An 8,730-nucleotide genomic window follows, 5' to 3' on the forward strand; every position below is an offset into this window, starting at 1 on the left:
AGTGAAATGCTGAATGGGACTCTCCCTCGGGAAGGATGCTGCTGCACTGATGCTGCAGTCCCTGTGCTGTGCCCTTCTCAGGAAATCCTGGCTAGAAGGGGGAGTCTAGTCCTCAGGAGAACAAAACCTGAATCGTGAAGTGCTCTTAATCTCATAGTAGAGAGTAATTTATATTTTCCTTTTGTCTCACTTAGCTCCTGAGAGTATTCAAGCGACCTCTGCCTCTAAACACTGGACATTTCCATTTTCGTTCTAGCATCCCCATGTCAAAAGCACAATTGAGCTTTCAAGGGAAATCTGAGAAAGGGAAGCAAATGTGGTAACAGAGACTTCTGATGCGGTGGCGGTGACAGCCCAACCTCCCTACTGAGAATTTTTCTCACCTTCACATAAAGGGCCAGTATCTGTTACAGCCACATGTGTTGGCTCTACAGATGCACCCTGTTGATTAGGTGAACTTTGTGTACCTGATCTTGGCGGTGTTCAGAAGCCCAGACACAGACAAGATGTTCTATTGTTCATGCCTTCCCTACTCAGGTGCTGTGTCGCTACTGTAACTTAAGCCCTAAAGATTGAGTGCTGAAGACCCCATCCTGTGTGCATCTACCACCGGCTATAATGCTGGTTATTGTAAGCTTCTCCATGGTTGCAATGGGGCTGCCCACAGAGGCAAGCTCTGTGTGCTGGCTCGGCCCACTTTAAAACGAAAATGCTGTCAGTAGGGATGGAGAACATAGTAAATAGTTTGAAGGATGCTGAGGCTTTTGAAAGACTGAAGCTGAAATAGTGCTTTCTGGCTGAAGGTATGGCTGCTTCTGTTGCCAGACATTGAAATAGGATAAATTCTGTTATTAGACTGTCATGGTACTTGATTCATAGTGCATCAATATATTCGGAAACAATCTGGAGAAATGGGCTGAGGCTGATGTTGACTGACACGGTCATAGAGAAAGCAAACTCGACTGGCAAGGTGCAGAGGGATCTCACAGTGCTGAGTGACTGGGTGACAAAGTGACAGTTGAACTTCGTAATCCTGACAAGTGAAAAGACATGCGCAGGAGACTGGGCTGTGTAAACAACTGTACAAATAGCTAGAGCAGCATAGCCAGCAGACTGAAGAAAGTGAGGCTTCCTCTGTACTTATTAGACCACACCTGGAACGCTGTTTCCAGTTTTGGGCCCCCAGTATAAAAAGGCTTTGGTAGCTGTGAGGCCAGTGGAGGGCCACCAGGATGGTCGCGGCTGGAGTACTTGCCCTGCAAGGAGAGGCTGGAGGTTGGGGCCTGTCTAGCTTGAAGAAGAGATGGCTTTGGGAGTCTCCCAGTATCTAATGGCTTTAAGCAGGCTGTTGGGTTTGATGGCCTTCCAAAATCCAACCTGAGCTCTTCTATTATTCTATAATCCATAGGAAAGTTAGTTCCAGTAAGCAGTTTTATCTAAACAGCAACTTCATGGATGGAAACAGTCACAAGAAGTATACAGAATGCTGGGAATTATTAGGAAGGGAACAGATGAAAAACCAGGAATTGCCAACATCAAATATTATAAATACAAGGTGTGCCTGGATCATAAACATCATGTGCAAACCTGTTCTCCCACTGATCAAAAAGGATAGAATAGAACTAAAAAACATAGGTGGAAGGGAAAGAAGGGTAATTAAAAGCTTTAAATGGTGACAGTAATTAAGCTAGGACTATTCTTTTTGGAAAGAAGGTAATAGGGGGGGAAAAATATAGTAAATAAAGTAATTATTATCATGAAAGCATGGAGGGGGAGCCATGTGGCAGGTTCAAAACTGTCAACATGAACCATATCTGCATTGGAGATAGGATGTCTCAGGAGAGTGGCTGGCTTGTGACTGGATAGGAGGAAAAGGCTGGAATTTATACATGACGTTGTCAAGATTTCCATGCATTTTTCAGAAAATGAAAAACATTGAAATAGGAATACATTACAGCAACACTGCTCATCAAAAGGATCTGGACAATGCATATATTTAGCAGTTTATAGATTTATTAAAGCATGTCTTCACCTTCTCTTACTGTTAGTTATATCTCTACAGCTTCCTGGAAATAACAGGTTAAAATTTTGTTCTATAAAAATCAGAGGGTTTGCTAGAGAACTCAGGACTAATTTATTACTCTGTATAGCATATACCTATTTATACATATATAGCAGTGTATCTTCTAAAAGGTGTTTTGCATTTACCTGGTATTGCTGTGCATGTATGGGGCAGACAGGTTAGCTGGCCAAGTGGGCCAAGTGGCCATGCCTGCAGGCAAGGGGGCTGCGGTCCTCCAGCTCTTGGGGAAGACGGGGTTGCTGCTCTCTTCTCAGTCATATACAGTGTCCTGACTGCCTGATGGAGCTCACATGCCAGTGCACATGGAGATGTCTGTGTCACATACATTTACCCACACCATGAGCAAAAACACTCCCAGTCCCAGCAAACATAAGTCTAAAACCTTTGCTTGCTGCTGTTTTCCTGCTCTTTATTAATTTGCTCAGTTGTTGTTGTGGTTTTTTTTTCTGTCCATACTAAAACATTTTTTAAGTCCACTCAAAAGTTTGTGTTTTCTGAAGATTTCCATTTAATATAATTTAAAAATACTTCTGTGTGAGTTTATTGGCAGGTTTTGTCTCCCTAATTTGGAGTAAGCAGAACAGACCCAGCACTGAAATTTAACTGATATCTTTTTTCCCCTGACCTCCAGCTCAATTTTTTCACGCAGCTACTCAGTATACAGTTCACATACTGATTGTAGTTGATTGAAGGTCTTATTAAAATATCTGATGTTAACAGCCATAAGAACACCCATAAAAGAAACAAAACTGATCTAGGAGGGCTTCATGAAAACTTTTGGCTTCTGATCTACTCAGTTGCTCTCGTATGCTGAATATTCCCAGTTTCATCCAGGACCTAGTTTAGATGGGTTTATAAAATGAGAACGTTTTATTACTCACACATTCCCATTTCTACTGACTGGATTGAATTCAGACCCCTTTGGTGCTATGCCCAATGTCAAAAAAACTCCATTTGAAGGTAGATTCTGCCTCTTAAGTCAGCACTGCGAAACTTACATTAAAGAAAAAAAAATCACCATTATAAGTAGACCTTTTCATTTTATATCACATCTTTAAAGTTCCTCTTCCAGCTTTGAATAGGTTCAGTCTCAGATAGAGCTGATCTTCTCATTATTAGTGGAAACTTTGAAGCTGCTTATCCCCAGACAGAGAGCTAAAGGTAGAGAGTCTGTAAAATTTTCCACATAGCGCAGGAAAATGGGGAGAAAAGAATTCAGAAAGGAGACGCAGGGCCTTTCTCACGAACTTGAAATCCTGGCAGGCAGCTCCTTGAAGTTGTAATTGAAAATCAATCTGATATATAATTAAATTCTAGTCATCACATATGCACCAACTAGTCTCTTCAGCTCTTAGCCAGGGCAGCGGAGGAACGGGGCTATCGATCAGGGAGGCTCCCGCGCCATCAGCAGCACTCAGTGGCGCGGCCGGGGCTGCCCTGATGCACGGCTGGCAGCCAGCGCCGCGACGGGAGGACAAACAGCCGACTCCAGCCAAGGTGTCCAATATTCCCTAATCATTTAAGTGCATTGCACAGCAAGCCCGGACTAGTCCCACAGTCTCCGTGCTGCCATCAGTCTTTCCAATAAATGAGCTTTGAGCAGGCTCCAGAGAGAAAAGGCAAGGAGGCTGATCAATTCTTTCCAATATTAGGTTTTCATTTTAACTTCTCCCCCTCAGCTGCTGCTCGGGTTAGGTGCTCTGTAATTATATTCATCAAGGTCTGTCAGCAGAAATTGACAGCCCTGGTTTAGGGGCATATCTCTAGTTTCTTTACTAAGTCAAAAAGAGACAACTAGCATTGATTTCTTTAAAGAAGAGGAAGTAGAATTTTTTTTTCCAAATTATTTCGTGTTTTTAAAGACAAGCTCTGCGATCTATATACATGGCCCTTGCTGATCTCCCTTTATTCCTGACAAAGAGAAAAAATTTCTTGTCTGCTGCTCTAGACGCTTTTGATATTAGCATTAATATTAACTGACTTGTGTTCCTCTTTGGTGCTACATTATTAATTTGCCTAGGTATTTACAATGCCCTCATCACTGTATGCACTGAACCCTGCCAAAGTGTGCATGCTCACATGCTGCCAATGCAGAAAAACTTGCTAACTGAGAAGTAAAAGAGCATCGGTGAATTCCATTTTTACAGAAGGGTTATATGCATTATAGCTAAATGGAAAACTGATCATGTCTAACAAAACCAGTGGAATATTTAAAAAATGTAACTAAATAGCTAGGCAGGGGAACCGATTGACATAATTCATCTGACTTTGCAAAAAAGCCATTGATAAACCCCCTTAAAAAGCCCCTGAGAAGGTAAGCATGAGGCTGGGGGGCGGGGGGGAAGAAATAAACCCAGTCAAACAGTGGTAAGAGCAGGGCTGATAGCAAACCCTGGTGAGGCCTGGCTGGGAGTGGGTAGATTCTGCTTCTTAAGTCAGCACTGCAGGTACTTGCCTGTTTAGACGCCTCCTGGTCCTAATTGCCGGGCTGTTTGTCATGGCTATAACTGTAACTGCTGGTGCAGAAATTTTCCCTGCTGGTGCCTGCCTCAGGCTGGTTTCCTGTCTCTAAAAGAATTGTCTCTTCAAAACCAAATAATAAATTTTTTTTGTGGAAAAAAATTTATTCCTTTGCTCCTTGAAAGAACAAGCAAACAAACTCCAAACCACTAACTTTTTGTTTGAGACTCCAGTGCCCCTGTGCCGTACCACCACACTGCAGTGGTACCCAGCTCTCCTGGACCTTTGCACTCTCCCTCATGCCCGCACCCTGCCCCGGGCTGCCCCTGCTCACAGCATCCTACCCCAGAAGCGGTGCTGCCTGGTGTGGGGAAGCCCCCAAAAGAGGGAAAGGAATCCAATGCAATGTGGTTGCTACTGAGACAGCTATGATCCAGCAGGGGGACAAACCTGTCCTCATGTTGAGCATGACTCTGAAAGCTGGACAGGCCACACGGTGCAGAGAGAACACAAGACCTTGTATGCGTCCCCAGGAGAATGAAGGATTTCAGGAAAGGACAGCGATGGCACACAGCAATTATTTTATTTGGGTGTTCTTCTGCTGTGGGTATAGCTGCTACAATGTGTCCCTGGACAACAGCCAGACCTGGACTTTCTCAGGACATAGGTCTCATGTCAGTTGTTGTACTCACCCTCTGCCTTAGGAGAGACATGGGCTGCCCCCTTCTGCATTTTCACTGTTGTCCCCATAACCATTTGCTTTCCCCTTCTTTTGCTTTCCTGATTTTCACCACTCTGCACCTCAGAGTCAGCTCTGTGGGGTTTTTTTTAGGGATGTGCTAAACCCTGCCTTTAAAGGGACCAGTTAGGGACAAGTTAAGATAGCTGGGTAAGAGGAGAAATTGCAGGAAAACAGAGATGGGGAAAGGAGGCCTGGATGGGAGATGCTGGCATGGCAAATCAGGCAGACAGATGCTGCTGTGGGGTCCTGGGAAGCAGGGCTGTGGTCAGCAGACACTCCAGGAGACAGCTGGGGAAAAGGCAGCCTGGAGCAGAAGAGGTCAAGCCCCGGCTCAAGAAGGCTATGGCACATTTCCCTCAAGAAACAAAAGAAAGATTGCTCAGCATATCATTCATTGGACATCTTCACGTTTTCTCAGGCAGCTGAAATCCACGTGCCACATCCAGCTGTCACTGGAGACTGCACTAGTGTCACAAGGATGGAGTCCGATGGTTGTATTTTACTGCTTTTTCTAGAAGGTGCCTTGCTAAAAAAATCAACGTTAAGAAGCACAGTGTAAAAATGTTACCTGCAGTATTAATTTATATGTTTATGATGCGTAATTACTTCTTTGCAATGCATTTTCAGGACATGGAAAAATTCACTAGCTACTGCAAGAAAAAAGGTAAGAGGAAAACTGAAGCTATTCCATTTTGCCATGTTAAATATGAACTTGAAAGACTGCATTTGCCTATACTTTCCTACTTAAATGAAAATTATACATATGCACAAGGTGTTTTGATTTGGATTGAACAAAATGATCCCCTGGTGGGGGAAAGCCCCGTTTTCCAGCTGGTAAGCTAAGACACAGAGGCTCAGGTGAGAGACTGCCTGCTGAATTTGGAGCACCTTCCAGAGATGCCAGAACCTTGATTTTCTAGCATTTGGCATCAGACTGTACTACATATTTGCAAAGCAGTTTGCTTTGACTTAGTTCATGACTGAGAGATTAGGGACTTCAGACAATCAGATCCTGAATTGCATCAGGCAGCTGGGAAAAGGGACAGCCCCAGGTTCCTCTTCAACAGCGGTGATTGCTCTGTGAGCTTTGGGCTTCTTCTGATCTGTCCCTGCAGTGGGGCACTACTCCTTCAAAAAAAAAGTCATATTCACATTTCTAAACAAAAAACAGGGAACCTGAGGGCCTGATGCCATGCAGTGCATTTTGATACACAGTGAGGACCCCCCACGGGCAGCTGAAACGCCGTTCCTTTTTCTTCTCATTAAAACAATGAATAGCACTTGGGTTTGTGTAGGCTGCCTGGAAGGAAATGCGCAGAGGAATAAGAATTTCTATTTTGACCCTTCCCAGCAAATTCAAGTCCTCAGTTACAAATTAAAAATGAGCCCAGGGGCTATGGAAATACCAGAGAAAAAGGGCTGAAAAAATTGTTTTCCTTTAGGAGAAATAGAAGACATTATGCAAACCCTCTTGAGCATCCTGTAAGGCTTCTTACATGCTCAATAGAAACAGGTCTTTCCCTTATTATATTCAAAAACAAGAATTTGTGTGACTTCTTTGAGTTGGTTGGAACTGCTGTTTAACATGCTTGGTTGGATAGGACTTATGTAGGGGCAGTGTGACTTCTTGGCCTCCAGTATGATCATGGAATCACAGCATGGTTTGGGTTAGAAGGGACCCTCAAAGGCCATGTAGTCCAGCCCCTGAGCATTTTGAGTAGAGTCTTTTGGATTAAGTGGTACGCAAAGGTATGATTAGATTGGAAACTCTCCACTGGAAAGAGACATCTTCTTGCCCTGTGCTTGCTGTGCCCTGTTTCAGTAAAGGGGCTCGTTCTCACATGTTAGTAACCATGTCCATAGCCCCGTGGTTTGCTGTGGTCCTCCCATTCTGCAGTCTGGGAAAACCCTGCACTGGTAGCTCCTTAGTGTACACTTCACTGTCACCAGTCCCTGGCCAGGTATCTTTTCCCCACTCTTGATACTTTTTTTTTTTATTGCTAGCTGCTTCTCTTTTTACAGAATATGATTTCCTCATGACAGAAGCCAGGCCTTTTGGAAATTTGCTATCAACTCTTGGCGCTTCTTAAAATGATTAACTCATAAAATCAGAGAACCTGGTGCTTTTTCTTTTCCAGTGTATGGGAACAGAATATGAATTACCTCTCTCTCAAATTCCTCTACCTGGCTCAGTCAATTTTTGTTCTGATGAACCTTAAAACCCTGGATTTGGAAGGGGATCTGTATGGGAGTTGCTCCATCTTTTCAGTGCAGCATGATTCCAGGTTTAACTCTAGTCCCTTCTGCCCTCCCCCAGCACCATTTCTGTTTTCTTCAACTCATGTGTCTGCCTGTCGCTTTCTCTCTCCACTCCTGGAAAGCCATTAAAATTGATTTCTGTAAGTATTTTAAATACTTCTGCTGGTCCCTGTAGGGCTGTCTCAGAGTCCGTATAGATTGCTGTCAGTTGGGAGTACTGGAAGATGCTGCATTCACACCAAGGGAGAAATCCCTCTTCCCACATCCTTCTGTTTCACATTCCTTTTCAGGGCTTCTGAGCAGAAAATTTTCCTGATGCTTTGAAATAAACAGTAAGTGGAAATAAATATGAAATCCCGGCTCCATGGAAATCAATAGCAAAATGCCTGCTGGACTTCAAAGGGCTGACCTACAAGGTTAATGGCACTAATTTAACGCTGCACGTAAGATAAAATACACTTGTGAGCCTTGTACTGTACCTGAGGAGCTAAGGGTTAAAATGTGACATTGTTACTAGCTGGTTTAGTTGAAACAGAACCTCATTTTTCTCATGGCTTGGACAATTGTGGACTTTGTCATCCTTTTCCTATAAGTAAGCTAATCTTTTTATTGATATAGTGCACACCAAGTACTATGGTGATTTGCGATGTGGGAAAGTCTTTTGTTGCAATTTCAGCATGACTCTGAAAGCAGTTTTAATGACAGAAATGGAAAAAACAGTTACAGATGCCAAATCATTATTCCAAGAGTTCCTCCAAATGATATGAATGACTACAAGCCCTACAATACAAAGAGATTGTGGAAAATCTGTAGGCAGCATGTGAATCACTTTGTCATGCTTCTTTATGGCACATGTGGCATCACACACTATTTAAGTCAGTGCCCTGCAGACCAGATCCGTTTGGAAGAAAGGCGATAGGTTCTGCAGAGCTGCTGGGCATGAACCAAATAGGTGTGGGAGACATGCCCGCAGTCGTCTGTGAAAACATCAGGGCAAAGCAGGGGCTTTAGGAAGACTCCGGAAAATGGATGTGAGGTTTTAAGTTTTGTCCTAACTGGACTTGGAAAGGTATTTCTCAAGTTAACCAGTTCAAAGCCTTATTGCTTTGTGTCACATGTGCACAATGGAATTATAAACACATATTTGAGGAAACCTGAAATTAAGCAGTTAATTACTAAGTTTCAG

This window comes from Falco biarmicus, chromosome 4 (assembly GCF_023638135.1).
Source record: "Falco biarmicus isolate bFalBia1 chromosome 4, bFalBia1.pri, whole genome shotgun sequence".
NCBI lineage: Eukaryota > Metazoa > Chordata > Aves > Falconiformes > Falconidae > Falco > Falco biarmicus.